Source organism: Phascolarctos cinereus, unplaced genomic scaffold, assembly GCF_003287225.1.
Source record: "Phascolarctos cinereus isolate Bilbo 61053 unplaced genomic scaffold, phaCin_HiC Scaffold_8;HRSCAF=390, whole genome shotgun sequence".
In the NCBI taxonomy this organism is placed as follows: Eukaryota; Metazoa; Chordata; class Mammalia; order Diprotodontia; family Phascolarctidae; genus Phascolarctos; species Phascolarctos cinereus.
In genome coordinates this window covers 60,098,794-60,118,036 of record NW_027556291.1, presented here as the reverse complement: position 1 = coordinate 60,118,036, position 19,243 = coordinate 60,098,794, and the positions used below count along the sequence as shown (strand labels likewise).

General features: G+C 41.4%; 1 long non-coding RNA gene across 1 annotated transcript in view; it reads left to right on the top strand.

Annotated features, from left to right (window-relative positions):
• LOC144455031 (uncharacterized) overlaps positions 1 to 19,243 on the top strand; it is a 99,102-nt gene that overhangs the window by 265 nt on the left and 79,594 nt on the right. The window lies entirely within an intron of this gene.

The window sequence follows — 19,243 nt, the reverse complement described above, 5'->3', positions numbered from 1 at the left end:
CGCCTCCGGATGTGACATCACAGCAGGGTTAGTGGAATCCCCTCTCTGTTAAGTAGGGCCCAGTTCAGTTGAGGGGGGCGGGGTAACGCTGCTGCTGGAGGTCGTCACACTGCCCCTCCCCCTCTACCCCACCTTTTTCCTGGGCCCCTCAGACTCTTCCCCCTCATCCGTAGGTCGGCCTCCCTGAACAGGCCTGGGTATGGGTGGGGTGGGGGCCTGCCGAGAGCTCTTGTGGGGTTCCCCCTCCCCTTCCCCCTTCTCCGGTGTCCGGGGCTGAGTCCAGAATGGGGGGGCCTAGTGGTGCTCTTGGTCCCTCTGGTCCTAGGGGAAAAGAGCGCATTGGGGAGCGGAGCCCCCCCATCCCCTTTTCCCGACTTTTCCTGTCATTGTGCGGCTGTTTTTATTTCTGCCTCCAAGGACGCCCCGCTTCCTCAGACGTCGTCGGGCAGACCCCGTCTCAGCCCCCCTATTCTCCTTATTTTCCCCTTCCCCCACCCCATCTCCCCTGAGCCTCCGACCCCCCAACCCCACGAGAGAAACGAATCCCTGTTACAGAAGGAGGCATCCTCAGCTTCCCCCCTTGGCCGAGTCCGAAAACGCCCTGTCTCCTTCCCCTCCTGAGCCCATCACCTTGGGGGTCCCAGGTGGGGGGCATGTCCTTCATGGGCCCCTGCAGGGACTGCCCTGAAGTCTGTCAGCGGGGCACGCACCCTCCCTTTTAGGGGTCCCTGCCTCTCCCTGGGGGTCCCCTCCCGCAGGGACCTGGGTGCAGGAAGAATGTGTCTTTGTGGGGGCCAGGTTTGTACCCCCCACCTTAGACCACTGAAAAGGGACAAAGGATAGTTCTCACCTAGGACTGTCACCCATGTAGTTGGCTCTTGCAGACCGATTTTTTACAAACTTTTAGGAAATTCAGTTTAAAAGTCTATAACCACAACAATAACAGAACCTTCACAATAAGTACTCAGGGTCCAGAAAGACAAATTCCTCTATGGATGAAATCCAGATGTGTATTTTTTTTTCTGTATTTTAATCTATAACCTCTATCATAAGAGGCATGGGTAGCTGACATGATTCATCTTCAGTCCTCTGAACTTGAGATGTATCATTGCGTTAATTAGAATTCCAATAGCTTTCACAAAAAAAATTTTTTTCCTATTAATGTTGTTATGTAAATTGTTATAGTTCTGCTCACTTTACTCCTCATCACAATATAGTTGTCTGCCCATTTTCCTCTGGAACTGTCCATTTTATCATGTCTTATGGCAAAATAATATTCCATGATAAATTCTTTTGCAACAATTTGTTTACACTTTCCTTATTAGGTGGGCACCTCCTTAATTTCTAGTTTGGGGTTACTATGAAAAAGAAGTTCTCTAAATAATTTGCATAGATGATGACTCCTTTTGCAATAGGCCTGGTATTAGTGTTGTTGGTTCAAAATATACTCACACTAGTGTTTTGGGGGCATAGTTCTAAGTTGCTTTGCAGACTTGCGAGAACAATTCATATTTCCATTAGTGATGCATTTGTTGCCTGTTTTCCCATAACTCCTCAGACCTTTATTGTTTTCCAAATTCTGGTGGGTATGAAGTAGAACCTGAGAGTTTTTTATTTGGCATTTCTTTAATTATTAGTAATCTGGAGGATTTTATCATAAGGTCTTTGATAGGTTAGATTTTTTTCCTTTGAAAATTGTCTGTTTAAAGAATTGAAAGTTGAGGAGATGCCCGTCAATTAGAGAATAGCTGAACAAGTTTTGCTGTGTGATTCTGATGGAATGTTCTTGTGCCATAAGAAATGTTACTGTGCTACAAGCAGGATGGTTGCTGAACAACCTGGGAAAATTTATATACATTGATGTAAACTGAAGTGAGCAGAAGCAGGAGAACATTGTAAACAGCAACAGTAATATTGTAATGTTGATCAACTTTGAGAGACTTAGCTACTCTGATCAACAGTTTGATTCAACACAGTTTTAAAGGACCCATCATGAAAAATGCTGTCTTCATCCAGAGAACTGATGAACACTGAGTATAGACTGAAGCATACTTTTTTCACATTCATTTTGTTCCTTGATTTTTAGCCTTTTTTTTTTTTTTGCAACATGGCTAATGTGGAACTATGTTTTGCATGACTTCACATGTATAGTTGATATCATATTATCATATTGCTTGCCTTCTAAATGGGCGGTGAACAGGCTGGAGGGAGTCAGAGAATTTGGAATTGAAAATTTTTTTAAATGGATATTTAAAATTTTTTAAAATAGATATTAAAGATAAATAAATGAAAAGAAACTTGCTTGTTCATATTCTTTGACAAATCATTTATTGGGGAATGACTCTTACTGTTATAAATTTGAATCAGTCAGTCAGTAAACATTTATGAAGCCCCTACTATGTGCCTTGTACTAAGCCTTGAGGATACAAAGACAGATAAAAGATAGCCCCTGCTCTCAATGAGCTCAGAGTGTATCAGAGAATACAACATGCAAATAACTATGTACAAACAAACTGTATACAGGATAAATAGGATATAATTAACAGGGAGAATGTTAGAGAATTAAGGTAGATTCAGAAAGATTTCCTATAGAAGGTAGGATTTTAGCCAGGTCTTGAAGGAAACCAGGGGACACAGGAGGTGGAATGAGGAAGGAGACCATGGTAGGCATGGGGGACGGCTAATGAAAATGCCTGGAGTCTGGAGATGGAGTGTCTTGTTCAAGAAACAGCAGGGAGGACGGTGTGATTGGATTGCAAAATATATGGAGAATGGGGTATAAGAAGACAGAAAAGTAAGAGGGTGAGGTTCTGAAAGGCTTTTCATGCCAAACCAGAGCATCCCATAAACATGGAGAGAAGACAATAACAAGGAGAAGAGGGGGATCAACAGTGTCAAAGGCTACAGGTCCAGAAGGATGAGGACTGAGAAAAGGCCAATCAATCTGGTAATTAAGAGATGGTTAGTGCCTTTAGAGGGAGCAGTTTCAGTTGAATGATGAAGTAGGAAGCCAGAATGCAAAGAGTTAACGAGAGTGAGAGGAAAAGAAGTGGAGGCACCTATTGCAGATGACTTTCTCCAGGAGTTTAGCTGCAAAAGGCAGGAGAGCTAAGGGATGGATGATCAAGGGAAGTTCTTTGGGGATGGGGGACCCATGAGCATGCTTTTAATCCATAGGGAAGCAGCCAGTAGACAAGGAGAGATTGGAGATTAGTGAATGTGGGTATAATAAAATGGGCAGTCTGCTGGATGATAGGATGAAATGGGATCCCTTGTGCATGCAAAGGGGTTTGCCTTGGTGAGGAAAAGGGCCGTCTTATTATGTGAGACTGGTGGGAAGGAGGAGATAGTGGCAGAAGGCATGTCTGTGATGTGAGATGAGAAGGAAGGGAAAAGAGGGAGCTCTTAGCAAATGGTCTCAATGTTTTTAGGAAACTCTGAGGCAAAGTTCTTAGGTGACCTTCCCCTCCCCATTCCCCAAGACAGCAAGCAGTTTGATATAGATTATACCTATACAATCATATTAAACATTTTTCTACATTAGTCATGTTGTGAAAGAAGAATCAGAACAAGAAGGGGAGAACCACGAGAAATAAAAAAAAAAAGGTAAAAAATAGTATGCTTTGATCTGCAATAAGACTTCATAGTTCTTTTTCTGGATGTGGATAGCATTTTCCATCATGAGTCTTTTGGAGTTGTCTTAGAAGACTGTGTTGCTGAGAACAGCTAACAAGTGATTCTGTTACTATATAAACTATTTGGAAAAATGGGTGAAGTCCTACTGAATTCTTTTTATAACTGAAATATGGTGCTGATACCTAAACCAGGAAGAGCCAAAACAGAGAAAGAAAATTATAGACAAATTTCCCTAATGAATATTGATGCAAAAATTTTAAATAAAATATTAGCAAAGAGATTACAGCAATTTATCACCAGGATAATACACTATGACTAGGTGGGATTTATACCAGGAATGCAAAGCTGGTTCAGTATTAGGAAAACTACTAGCATAATTGACCATATCAGTAACAAAACTAACCGAAATCATATGATTATCTCAATAGATGCAGAAAAAGCTTTTGACAAAATGCAGCACCCATTCCTAGGAAAAACACTAGAGAGCATAACAATAAATGGAGTTTTCCTTAAAATGATAAGTAATATCTAGATAAAACTATGAGCAAGCATTATATGTAATGGGGATAAGCTAGAAGCTTTCCCATGAGATCAGGGGTGAAACAAGGATGCCCATTATCACAACTGTTATTCAGTTTTGTGCTAGAAATGTCAGCTTTAGCAATAAGAAAAGAAAATGAAGTTGAAGAAATTGGAAAAAGTAATGAGGAACCAAAACCATCACTCTTTTGCAGATGATATGATGGTATACTTAGAGAATCCTTGAGAATTAACTAAAAAACTACTTGAAATACTTAACAACTTTAGCAAAGTTATAGGATATAAACTAAACCCATATAGATCATCAGCATATCTATATATTACCCACAAAGCCCAGCAGCAAGAGATAGAAAGAAAAATTCCATTTAAAATAACTGTAGACAGTATAAAACATTTGGGAGTCTACCTGCCAAGACAAACCCAGGAACTACATGAACACCATTACAAAACACTCTTCACACAAATAAAGTCAGATCTAAGCAACTGGAAAAATATCAATTGCTCATGGGTAGGCCAAGCCAATATAGTAAAAATGACAGTTCTGCCTCAATTAATGTAGTCCTTCAATGTCATGCCAATCAAACTACCAAATAATTATTTTATACAAATAGAAAAAATTGTAACAAAATTCATCTGGAAGAAGAAAAGGCCAAGAATTTCAAGGGAATTAATACAAAAATGCAAACGAAGGTGGACTATTCATACCAGATCTAAAACTATATGATAAAGCAGCAATCATCAAAACTATTTAGTACTGGCTAAGAAGTAGAGTGGTGGATCAGTGTGACTATAGTAATCTACTGTTTGATAAACCCAAAGACTCCAGCTTCTGTGATAAGATCTTACTATTTGACAAAAACTGCTGGGAAAACTGGAAAATAGTATGGCAGAAACTAGGCATAGGGCAACATATCATACCGTATACCCAATTAAGATAAAAATGGATACATGATTTAGGCATAAAGAGTGATACCTTAAGCAAATTAAGAGAGCAAAGAATAGTTTACCTGTCAGATATAAGAAGGGAAGAATTTATGACCAAAGAAGAGATAGAGAACATTGTGAAATGCAAAATGAATAATTTTGATTAAATTAAAAAGTTTTTGTACAAAGGCTGTACAACCAAGATTAGAAGGAAAGGAGACAGCTGGGAAACAATTTGTACAGCCAGTCTTTCTGATAAAGGCCTTATTTCTCAAATATATAGAGAACAGAGTAAAATTTATAAGAATACACATTGTTCCCCAACTGATAAATGGTCAAATGATATGAATAGGCAGTTTTCAGATAAGAAATTAAAGCTGTCTGTAGTCATATGAAAAATGCTCCAGATCACTACTGATTAGAGAAATGCATATTAAAACAACTCTGAGGTACCACATCACACCTATCAGATTGGCTAACATGGCAAAACAGGACAATGATAAATGTTGGAGAAGATGTGGGAAAATTGGAACACTAATGCATTGTTGGTGGAGTTGTGAAATGATCCAGCCATTCTGGAGAGCAATTTGGAACTATGCCTAAAGGGCTATAAAACCGTGCATATCCTTTGATCCAGCAATACCACTACTAGGTCTGTATCCCAAAGAGATCATAAAAATGGGAAAAGGACCCACATGTACAAAAGTATTTGTAGCAGCTCTTTTTGTGGTGGCAAAGAATTGGAACTGAGGGGATGCCCATCAATTAGGGAACAGCTGAACAAGTTGTGGTATATGAATGTAATGGAATACCATTGCACTGTAAGAAGTGATGAGCAGGTGGATTTTGGAAAAACCTGAAAAGATTTACAAGAACTGATATTTAATGAAGCAAGCAAAACCAGGAGAACATTGTACAATGTAACAGCATCATTGTGCAATGAATGATTAACTATGATAGACTTAGCTTTCTTCGCCAATTCACTGATGTGAATTTCAACAGAGTATTTTTTTCTACTTTCCATTCCAAGATCTAACAGGGGACAGAAGAGGAAGGAAAATCTTTAAGAACTTTGTCTATGTGGAAAATTTGCAACAATTAGCAAACACTTCTTAGGCTCAACTATTTTGAGAAAGCTCTGAGTCAATAATGGCCAAAGAAAATCTGAGTTAGCAGTTCCTTGTTTATTGGCTTTTAAGTCAGTTCATTCTGGAAAAACCCTATTTGTTGAGCCTTTACTGCCTGTCCAGCACAGGGCTAGGCTCTGTGGAAAGGGGAAGGGTGAGGATTAAGGGAACAGCACTCCCTGGAACGTGTTGTGTCAGCTTGGCTCCCAGAACTCAATGGGCTTGCTCTTTTTGTCCTCCTTCCCATTTCCTCTCATCTTGGAATCACCCAAATTAGACATTGCTTTTTGGCAACACTCCTTACCTGGACCCAGAAAGAGAAGTGAGAATTGGCAATGGGGCCATTTTGTTTTTGAATGGAAGGAGCTTGGATGTGGAGTCAAAGAGAACTGGGCTCAAATCCTGCCTCTGTCACTGATGACCTGTGTAACCTTGAGCAAGTCACTTAAGGCCTCTGAGCTTCAGTTCCCAGATCATTAAAATGAAAAGGATTCCTTACATAGCCTCTGATATTCCTTTCAGCACCAGATCTATATTCCTGTATGTGATCTTAAGCAAGTCACTTCCCTCTGGGCCTCTGTTTCCTCATTTATAAATTCAGTAGGTTGGATAGATAACCTCTGATAGCCCTTGAGGCTCTCTATCTAAAATCTTGTGCAGGAGCTTGGGCAAATCACCTCTATAACATGAGGGGATTGGAGTAGATGGTATCTGAGGTCCCTCCAATTTTTTGATCTAGAATCCTGTGATCCTGTGGATTCACTGAAGGCCTTAAAGGAATGACTGGGTAGAGAGAGAACTAGGGCCACAGATATACACAATACATTTGGGAGTGTTGGTACTGCCTGAAAAGAGAAAGATGGCTTTGTTTAGAATGGAGTATATCAGTTGGAGAGGGATGGAGAACATGGTTTCGGTGCAGTGAATTGAATGAAAGGCTTGAGAGACAATTTCTGGGTAATTAATAATCAATTTATTAATTAGGCTAGCTGATAATCAATAAATGGATGGTCAGTGGTGTCTCTCCATAACCAAAGATAAAACCATAGAGATCACTGAATGCTTAAATAGCTTTGGGAAAGGACATGCCACAACAGGTGAAAATCAACCCTAATTGGTGAACAATTAATGAGTAGGCGGGCTAAAAGTCTTCAGCTCCTCCTGCTGAGAACATGGCTTAATCATGAGACTCAGCCACCTCCAGCAATCTGGACAAAGGAATGCATCTCTACTCACGCCTCTCTGGTTGGTTTTCTTCTTCCTGAGATGGTTTACCCTAAACCACAATGGGGGCTGCAAGGGTATAGGCTTAATGCTTTAGGGTTGGAATTCACCAAGATTGCGTTCTGTTTACACTCTAAACAGAAGTAAGGTCTTCTAGTTGGTTGCTGTCCTGCCTATGATCAAGGAGTAGATTCCCTGAGTATTTGAAAATCTCATTTTTCAGCAGTGTCCTTCAGAGACTGACTGACTTACAGGGACTGGGCCCTGAAGGAGGAAACAGAGAGAAAAAGCCTTAATCCTAATTTAATAATTGGTTATTCATATATTAGAAAAAGTCATTTCTCTCTGCAAGAAGATGAGATTTGGAGATAGAAAAGCTGGATTGGAATTCCAGCTTACTACTAAGGACAATGACTACAACTGTCGTCTCACTATGTGACTGTGCATACTGTCAGGGTTGTTTTATTATTTTTTTTGACTAGCCATAGAGATGGTAATTAGTTGGTGCAGTGGATAGAACACCGCGCTTGGAGCCAGATAGATCTGAGTTCATCTGGCCTTAGACACTTACTAGCTGTGTGACTGTGGACAAGTCACTCAGCTCTTATTTGAATCAGTTCCTCATGTGTAAAATGGCAACACACCATAGAAGAAAGTACCAAACCACTTCAGTATCTTTGCTAAGAAAACCCAATGGACAAAAGTCTATGGCATCACATAAAGTTGGGCATGTCAGTGCAACTGGACAATAAACCCTGGACATCTCACCAAATATTTACCGGAATGCCTGATGTCACACAGGAAAAGTCTCATTCAAACTTGATGTTTGTTTCACAAATTTTCTTCAAAATAAAGATCAGTCTGTTTTTGCATTTCTTTCCTCACCATTTTTGACTCCTTTGGTTGGGCAACATTAAGACTTTATCCAGGGGGCAGCTAGGTGGCGCAGTGGATAGAGCAATGGCCCTGGAGTTGGGAGGATCTGAGTTCAAATCCGGCCTCAGAACAAACACTTGACACTTACTAGCTGTGTGATCCTGGGAAAGTCACTTAACCCCAATTGCCTAAAAAACCAAAACAAACAAAAAAAGACTTTCTCTACCCAACCACATTGGAGGGTAAAATCAGCTCAATGGTGTCACCACTGCTATGAAGTCTTATTCTGTATCAGATGACTTTTGATATGATGGAGAGTAAAAGATAATTTTGATGTTGATGATTTACTCTGAATTCATATTGACGCTGAAAGAATTCAGTACTCTCTTCATTTTGTAAATTTAGGATTTTATTTAGTCCCATTTTGCCTACTTAACCAAGAAGGAGCTGTAGCATGGGCTAAAATTCCTAAATGTGGTTTAAAATGAGTCAGAGGTTTGAGCACGAGATGGCAGACTAAAAATATAATATCCTCAATTGCCACAAGACATGGATCTCAACTGTATAATATATTCCTCTCTGGCCTGAAACTTTCATTATTACAATGCAATATTCCTTCTGTCTGTAAGATCATACCAAAAAAATTGCTAAATTCTGCAATATCTATTTTCACCCTAAGATGTCACCAAAGACCATGCTATAATGTTCTTCAATCTTTTTTTGACCATGAGATGTCATGAAAACACTGTGACATCATCTTTAATGTCACTAAATTGGTCAAAAAACATTTATTGAAAGCTTACTATGTGCCGCAGTGTACTCTGATACTAGGGAGTCTAAAGATAAAAATGAAATGATCCTTGCCCTGAGAGAAAAGTGCATCCTGTTGATGGAGACCAACTGTGTATGACTAATACAAAACTCAATAAGCCTTGGCCCTTAAAAAGATGAAGAAGACGTGTCTCACCATTTCTTTCCAGAGGTGAAAGATCCACAGGGATGGCAGCATGAATTTATTTTCAGATATTTTCAATGTATTCATTTATTTTACTGAGTTTTTCTTTAAATTTATTTTCTTCTGTAGGATGGTTTTCTGTATACTTTTGTTTTTCAATTATTTTTCAATCCTGTCAGACTCTTCATGAACCCATTTTGGGTTTTCTTGGCAAAGATACTGGAGTGGTTTGCCACTTCCTTCTTCAGCCCATTTTATGAATAAGGAAGCTTAGGAAAACAGAGTTATGTGACTTGCCCAGGTTTCTACATCTAGTAAGTATCTGAGGCGAGATTTGAACTCAGGTCTTGCTGTCTTCAGCCCCAGAGCTCTATCCACTGAGCCACCTAGCTGCCTTGATCTCTGTATGGTAAAGTACTGTAGAAAGATGAACCATCTATTGGTCAAGGCTTTTAGAGTAAATGGCAGGGGGCCAGAGGGCTCAGGTCTGATGGGGGCCCTTCCTTCCAGCAGCTCTGACTTACAACTTCTTTGCCATTGCCTAATCCAGACCCCCACCCCTCTTGGGTATTAACCTCTTTCAGACTCAGTTTCCTCATCTGTAAGATGGGAATGATCCTGGAATTTCTTACCTGACAGGGCTTTTATAATGAAAGCATTGTATCCATCTCAGACATATATAGAAATATCAGTTGTTCTATCATTATTTTTGTCTCTCAGAGCTCCCTTGAGCTCTGTCCTGAGGATAGGAGAGAAAGGAGAGGGAGGCAACTAAGAGGAAGCCTGTGCCAGGACCAGGAATGGTTGAAAAGTCGTAAGCCCAAGTAGAGCAAATACCAGGATACACTTGGCATGAGGGGAGACTGAGCCCTGTGAAGGATAGCTTTCCCAGTAAGGTGGGAAAGGAAGACTGGAGTCTGGGCCAGCCAGAGAGGGGCAGGGGGGTGGGAATGGGAGCAAGAGAGGTGAGAAGGGATTTCACATACCACTCAAAGGAAGGGAGCCAGAGAGCAAGCACATGGAGAGAAAAGCTTGCCCCATTAACAGGGGAGACATTGATGCTGCCTCAAGGCCCCTGGGGACACAGAACCTGCAGATATTAAACAAATGATGTCCCTCTAAGAAAAGAAAGGCTGAAAAGAGATTTGGCAGCTAGGAGATCATGAAAACAATAAAGGGCCCCATGGGTATCACAAAACCCTCTTGGGAACAATCTCTGGGGCCCAGCACCAGGTCCCCTATGGAGAAGGGATTGAACAAGGACCCTAGTGTATTTGATCTTGAAAGAGCTGTTGCAACTCTCTAGGAGAGAAGACTAAAGAAATGGAGATTCCCCTCCCCACAATCCCAAAGTGCCAAAGCAGACAGCTCACAGAGGCTCGAATCTTAGACCTGGAAAAGACTGAGAATCAGCCTCTCATTTCCTACCTGAGATACAGTGAATCCTCTCTTTGACATCCCTGACAAGAGGCATTCCAGGTCTTCCTGACTCCAAGAATGGCCCTTTATTATCTACCCCAGGCTCCATCACATGCTTTTATTAATGCAACCTAAAATCATCCTAGCTAAGGAAGCTATTGGTCAGGCAGCAAGCATTGAATAAACAGACACAAGTGTACACGTACACACACACACATACACACACACACGTATCCCTTTGCCTGGTGGACAGGCAGTGCAGAGAAGGTTCAGTGCTTCAACCTTCCCACAGGGGCTAGAGGCACTGCTCCCTTTCCTTCTGCTCTCCCCTTCTGAAGCCCTCAAGGCTGAGAAGCACTGCCTCTCCTTAGGGATGTTGCCTCCCTAACTGAAGGTGGAAAGAGCCCCAGGGTGGCTGCTGCCCTATTGGCTCCCTCCTTCACTGGCAAAGGCCTAGAAGAGAGATGAGGCAGAAGCCAGTGTCTAGGGTCTCCCTCAGGATCACAGGGAATATGTTGAGGTTCTGAGGCTGAGGGAGGACAGTGTGGTAGGAGAGAGAAAGGAAAGGAGGGAGCTGTCTGCTAGACAGCTCTCCTACTTCCCTCCTGCTGTCTCTCTAGCACAAAGCCACCCATTTTCACACACCATCCCCTATACACAAACACTCACAATGGAAGAGTTACATACCTTGTCTCAGTCACTCACAACTCTGTGCCCTCTAGGAGACCTCACTCTCTTGATCTGCCATGTAGCTGAGAACTTGGTCCCTGTGTCCTCTGGAAACTTGAGTCTCTGATGGATTTTCTGTGTCACCAAAGGAGGACATAGGAGAAAGACCTTTAGTCAGCAGCTCCCTCCTGTAATGAAGGGGGCAGATGCCTACAAAGACCTTTCATGTCCCTGACCTTTTCTGCCCCTCAACCCGACCCCTCCACATAATATGGTGAACTTCAGCATTTGACAATCCACTCCCACGTCCACCAGCTTTATCAGCTTTCCTGACAAGCACACAGGCTCCCAAGGCTCAAAACACAAGTAGTTTTATTTAAAAGTAAATGAATGGACTTCGCTTCCGGGAGCCAAGATGGCAGAGTAAAAAGGTACTCGCTGTCACTCTCCCCTATCAGCCTCTGAAAACCCAGAAAATATCACCCTAGAAAAAAACCCAAAAAACCCTGGAACAGCTGAACTAGAAGAAAGATGGGGAACAGCAGTGCAGCAGCCCAGCAAACTGGTTTCCCAGAGCCTCAACAAAAATAAAGGAAGCAGCACTACAAAGGGCCCCAGGTGGATAAACACCCTGCAGCATTCCTCTGAAAGGAGCTGAAGAAAGCAACCTAGAGTCTTCCTAAAGTCCCAGCCTTGCTGATTCCAGCCCAACACAAGGTAAGCTGCCGAAACCCTACAGCCTCCAATTGCCAACATAAGAGGCCCCAACACACAAAGCCAGTGACCAAGACCTAGGCTCCCAATACAAGAAGCTTGGGTCAGTGCCCTCTGTTCCCCAACAGGAGAGCTCAATCTCTTTAAAGGCCAGGGAATGAAGAAACCATGAGTAAAAAGAAATATACCATAGATTCATATTATGAGAAGAATGAAGATCAAGACAGAAATTCTGAAGAGGACAACATTGTCAACAAACCCACATCTACAACATCAAAAGGAATATGAACTGGTCTGAAGCCCAAAAAGCCTTCTTAGAAGATCTCAAGAAGGATTTTAAAAGTCTAATGAGAGAGGTAGAAGAGTCCTTAAAAAATACAATTGGCCAATTGGAAAAAAAGTACACTGAAGAAAACAAGTCCCTAAAAAACACAATTGGCAAACTGGAAAAAAAGTACACTGAAGAAAACAAATCCCTTAAAAACAATTGGCCAATTGAAGAAGGAAGTACAAAAACTAACAGAAGAAAACAATCTGTTAAAAACTAGAATTGGACAAATGGAAACTAATGACTCTATGAGAGAGCAAGAATCAGTCAAACAGAAACAAAAAAATGAAAAAATGGATGAAAACATAAAATACTTCATTGGTAAAACAACTGACCTGGAAAATCAATCCAGGAGAGACAATTTAAAAATCATTGGACTACCTGAAAATCATGATGAAAAAAAGAGCCTGGACAGTATCTTTCAGGAAATCATAAAGGAAAACTGCCCAGAAGTCCTAGAACCAGAAGGTAAAATAACCATAGAAAGAATACACCACTCACCACCTGAAAGAGATCCCAAATTGACAACACCAAGGAATATAATAGCAAAATTCCAAAATTACCAGATGAAAGAGAAGGTGCTGCAAGCAGCCAGAAAGAAACAATTTAAATATCATGGAACCACAGGATTACACAGGACCTTGCAGCTTCTACATTAAAAGACCATAGGGCATGGAACATGATATTCCATAAGGCAAAGGAGCTTGGATTGCAGCCAAGGATCAACTACCCTGCAAAAATGAGCATGATTTTTCAAGGGAGGAGATGGATATTCAACAAAATAGGGGACTTCCAAACCTTCCTCATAAAAAGACCAGAGCTCAACAAAAAATTTGATCTTGAAGTACAAGATTCAAGAAAGACATAAAAAGGTAAATGGGACAGAAAGATACAATATGTTAATAAGGGCAGGCTGTTTACATCCCTACAAGGGAAGATGACACTTGCAACTCTTGAGAACTGTATTGTTATTACACCATGTTAAAGGAGTATACATAAAGGGGGTGGATATTAGTTGACTTTGATGTAATGATAAAAAAATCTAATCAAGTGGGTTAAATGGATCCAAGTAAGTGGATTAGTCTGATCTTAGAAAATGTACTGAGAAAGGAGGAGGCAGACAAGGGTAAATTACATTACAGGAAAAGACAGAAAATCCTATTACAGCAGAGGGAAAGGGGGGGGTGAGCATTGTTTGAACCTTGCTGTCATCAGATTTGGCTCAAGAAGGGAATAACATAATCAGTTAGGTAAGGAAATCTAACTTGCCCTGTGGGCAGTAGGAGGGAAAAGGGGAGAGAAAAGGGATGGGGGAGGGAAGGGAGGGAAGAAGCAGTAAGGGTAAAGGGGAAGAGGGGGAAAGGGGATAATAGAAGGGAGGAGAGACTGAAGGAGGTGGTGGTCAAAAGCAAAGTACTGGTGAGGGGGGGAAGGGGGAGAGGAGAAAGAAAAGCATAAATGGGGGAAAGGATGGAGAAAAACACAGATAGCAATCATAAGTGTGAAAGTTGAATCGCTATCTTTTTTTTCTCTTCTGTTGAGTTTTGTTTCCCCTTTCTGATGGTTCCTCCTATTGGTTTTAATTTTTACTTACAACTTCACTAATGTGAAAATATGTTTAATAGGAATGTAAATGTATAGCCTATATCAGATTGTGCACCTTCCTGGGGAGGGTGGTGGGAAGGAAGGGGGAGAAAAATTTTAAACTCAAAAGCATATGGAAGTGATTGTTGCTAAATCAAAATAAATTAATAAAATTTTTTAAAAAGGAAAAAAAATAAAAAGAATAAAAAATATCTTTGGACCACCAGATGTCAGTAAAAGACTATGACATAATTTTCAGTGGCACTAAATTGATTTTAAAAAATCATTTATTAATAGCCTAGTATGTGCCACACTCTGCTCTGGGTGCTAGGAGTCCAGAGAAAAAAGGGAAACAGTTACTGCCCTCAGAGAAAAGAACATCCTATTGATGGAGACCAACTGTGTATGAGTAATACAAAACTCTATAGACATGGCCCTTAAAAAGTGGAAGTCTCACCATTCCTTTCCAGAGGTGAAAGGTCCATAGGGATGGCAACATGAATTTATTTTCAGATATTTTCAATACATTAATTCTTTTTACCGAATTTTTCTTTAAATTTTCTTCTTTTGTTGGATGTCCCTCTGTATACTTTTGTTATTCAGTCATGTGCCAGACTCTTTGTGACCCCATTTGGGGTTTTCTTGGCAAAGATACTGGAGTGGTTTTCCATTTGCTTCTCTAGTTCATGTAACAAATAAGGAAACTGAGGCAAACAGGGTTAAGTGATTTGCCCAGATCACATAGCTAGTAAATATCTGAGGCTGGATTTGAACTCAGGTTTTGCTGACTCCGGGCCCAGAGCTCTGTCTACTGAGTCCCCTTGCTGCCTTCATATCTGTACAGTAAAGTATTGTAGACATATTAACCATCTGTTGGTAAAGGCTCTTAGGGTGAAAAACAGGGGCCAGAAGGCTCAGCTCTGATGGGGGCCCTTCCTTCCAGCACCTCTGACTAATAACTTCTTTGCCATTTTCTCATCCAGACCCCTGCCCTTCTTGCCTATTAAACTCGTTCAAACTCATTTTCCTCATCTCTAAAATAAGAATGATCCTGGCATTTCCTCCCTATCAGTGCTTTTGTAAGGAAAATGCTTTATCTGTCTCTGAGTTATACAGAAATATGAGTTGTTCTATCATTATTATTATTATTATTGCTTCAAAGGATCTCTCTCCTGGGAATAGGAGAGGAAAGAGAGGGAGGTCACTAAGAGGAATCCTGTGTCAGGACCAGGAATGGACAAAAAGTGAGTAGCCCAAGTACAGCAAATACCAGAGAACACTAGGCAGGAGGGGAGACTGAGCCCTGGGAAGGACAGCTTTCCCAGTGAGTTGGAAAAGGAAGCCTGGAGTCTGGACCAGCAACAGAGAGGCAGGGGCAGGTGGGAATTGGGGCAAGAGAGGTGAGAAGGGATTTTATGTAACACTCAAAGGAAGGGAGACAGAGAGTAAGGACATGGGGGAAAAAAAGCCTGCCTCAACCAGAGGGGAGACATTGGTGTTGCCTCAAGGCTCCTGGGGACACAGAGCCTGCAGACATTAAACAAATGATGTCCTTGTAAGAAGAGAAAGAGTGAAAAGAGATCTGGCAGCTAGGAGATCATGAAGACCATAAAGAAAGGGCCCCATTGGTAGCTCAAAGCCCTCCTGGGAACAATCTCTGGGGTCCAGCACCAGGTCCCTATGGAAAATGGATTGAGGAAGGGCATCAGTGTGTTTGATCTTGAAAGTGCTGTTGCAACTTTCTAGGGGAGAAGTAAAGAAATGGAGATTCTCCTCTCCACAACACCAAAGTGCCAAAGCAGACAGCTCAGAGGAGCCTCAAATCTTAGACCTGGAAAAGACTGAGAATCAGCCTCTTATTTCCTATCTAAGACAAAATGAATCCTCTTTATGATATGAGGCCATCCCATCTCTGCTTGGAGTCCTTCAGTAATGGGGAACTCACTGTGTCCCAACCTAGGTCATTCTGCTTTGGAAAGTTCAGTTTCTCATTATGTTATAACAAGCCTCCATCCATGTAATCAATCAATTAATTATTCAGTCCCAGAAGTATGTATTCAGCACCTACCATGTGCCAAAAGCTTTATCTTTCCCCTAGATTCTAGGTCTCCATTCTGAAGCCACATCAAAGCCACATCCATTGCCTTGTGACAGTCCTTCAGATATGTGAGGACAGCTACCATTGCCTCTGCTGTATTCTCTTTTCAGAGTGAAGTGCCACCCACTTATAGATTCATGGAATTTAGAGCTGGCAGGGTCCAATCCCCTCCACTTAAACCAGAGGAAACAGGCCAGGAGAGGGAGGTTCGGTGACTTGCCCAGGATCTCACAGGCTGTAGGGAGTAGAGCTGGAATTCAAACTGAGGTCCTGAGTCTACATTCAAGGATCCTTCCATCATAGGAACCTCCTCCTTTCATCTGTTCCTCACAGCGTGAGGTTTCCAGGCCCCTCACCATCCCTGTCTGTCAGTGTCCTTCCTAAATGTGGATCCTAGGAGCAGCTAGGTGGCACAGTGTATATGATGTGGTGCTTGGGTGCTTATGCTTGGGTGCTTGTACTTGGACCCCAATTTCTCCCTAGCCTCAGAAACACTGTCCCTGACAGTTTCTCCCCAGCCCAAGGACCCTGTGCCTAGCGATTACTCATGAGTGGGCCCCAGCAAGACCCTTATCTCTCTCCCTGGTGCAGTTCCAAACAGCACCTGAAGGATTTATTAGTTTAAACTGGCTTTGCATTGGGTCATAAAGACATTCTTACCCACTACTATACTATCCTACCACCCTTACCACATTATCTACGTCCTGGGCTCCTCATTAACTGTATTCTAAACTTAAGACATATGTATGCTCCCTACATCTATCTTGTCAAAAAAGACGATGATTGGTGGAAGACTGGACAACTCTCAGTTACCCTGAACTCTGGCTGACTTAGTGATATAGAAGGCCTAAAACCATACCTCCATGTGGCCCCCATTGTGGGCTTTTCCTAGTGAACTCTGGGTAAAACGCCTGTGCCGTAGGTACCAGAAGTGCATGTTCTTTTAAGAACTGACCACTCCTTAACCACTCCCTAATCCCACCCTGAATCCCCTAGTTAGCATATTTGGCACATGTTTTATTGTATTTTATCCTATATAAACTTTAACTGTACCTCTCTAAGGTTGCAGGATCCTTTAAGAATCCTTGCCCGCTGAAAAGCGTGACAATAAACTTTGCCACCTTGGCTTAAAGAATGCTTGAGTCTGTGAATTCATTCCAGATGACCCATGTACTTCAGTCTTTGAGGGGTCACAACCTCTCAGCCTTTCAGCCCGCAACATATAGAGCACAGGCCTTGGAGTCAGGAGGACCTGAGTTCAAATCCAGCCTCAGACACATAACACTCACTAGCTGTGTGACTCTGAGCAAGTCACTTAACCCCAATTGCCTCACCAAAAAAATTTAAAAAAAATAATAATACTAAATGTGGATCCTAGAAGTGAACATGATATTTTAGGTGTGGTCTGACCAGGACCACAGGGAGCTGCTTCTATTCTTGGCACGATTATTTTATCCAGCCCTGTGATTTCACTGGTGTGGGGGCACTCAAGCTTGGAAAGTCCTACTGCTCATGTCAATCAGTCAGGGATTAGGGAGCTACCTGGGACACAGAAGGGTTAATGCTTTGCTTATGGTCACATTGACAAGGCAATAGATTGGACTTTGGACCCAGGTCTTCTTGACTTCAAGACTAGCCCTGTATTGTCTACCCTATGCTACATCCATTCTTAAACACAAGACTCTAGAGAAGCAGAAAAACAAACAGGAAAAAGAAATGATAAGGGACTCACTCCATAAGGTTAAATTGCTTACATTCTTATATGTGAGGATGATACATGTAACTCCTAAGATCCTTATCATTATAAGGGCAGTTAGAAAGAGTCTACATAGACAGAGACCATGGGTGTATGCTGATTATGTTGTGGTGATCTGAGAAAAAATGAAGGAGTGAGAAAGAGGGAAGCACTGGGAGAAAGGGGAAGGAAGAAATAGAATGGGGAAATTTTTCTCACACAAAAGAGGCATGCAAGGGAGAGCTTTTACAGTAAAGAGAGAAATAATGGGGGGGGGAGTTAGTGGGCAATGCTTCAACCTCACTGTCATCAGAATTGTTTCAAAGAGGGAAGAATATATATATATATATATATATATATACACACACACACACACACACACACACACACACACACACACACACACTCCATTGTGTATAGAAATCTGCCCTATCCAATGGGGAAATAATAAGGGGGGGAGGTCAACGGGAAGGGCAGATTAAGGGAGGCAGTGGTTAGAAACAAAATGGACCTTTGAGGAGGGACAGGATAAAAAGAGAGAGAGAAGGAAAAGAAACAGAAGAAAATCGGATGAAGGGAAATATGCAGTTAATAATCATAACTATAAATTTGAAAGGGATGAGCTCACCCATAAAACAGAAGTAGATAGCAGGATAGATTAGAAACCAGAATCCAACAATATGTTGTTTACAAGAAACACAGTTGACATAGAAAGAATTAAAATAAGGGATGCAGCAGAATCCATTATGCTTCAGCTGAAGTAAAAAAAGCAGATGTACACGTCATGATCTGAGACAAAGCATAAATAGACATAATTAAAAGATAATCAGGGAAATTATAATTTTATTAAAAGGTATCATAGATAATAAAATAATATCAGGATTTCTACAGCAAGTTTCTCTGATAAGTACCTCCTATTGCAAATATGTCAGGAACTGAATCACATTTATAAAAATAAAAGCCATTCCCAAATTGATCACTAGTCAAGGGATGTGAACAGGGAGCTTTCAGAAGAAAAAATCAAAATGATCTATAGTTGTATAAAAGAATGTTCTAAGTCACTAATTTTTCTTTTTTTTCTTTTTCTTTTTGTGAGGCAATTGGGGTTAAGTGACTTGGCCAGGGTCACACAGCTAGTAAGTGTCAAGTGTCTGGTCCAAGACTGGATTTGAACTCAGGTCTTCCTGACTCTAGGGCTGCTGCTCTATCCACTGTGCTACCTAGCTGCCCCAATCACTAATTTTTAGAGAAATGAAAATGAAAACAACTCTGAGATACCACCTCACATCTATTAGGAATGACAAATGCTGGAGGGGATGAGGGAAAATAAGTACATTAATGAATTGTTGATGGAGTTGTCTACTGGTCCCACCACTCTGGAGAACAATTTGGGCCTATGCCCACAAGGCTATAA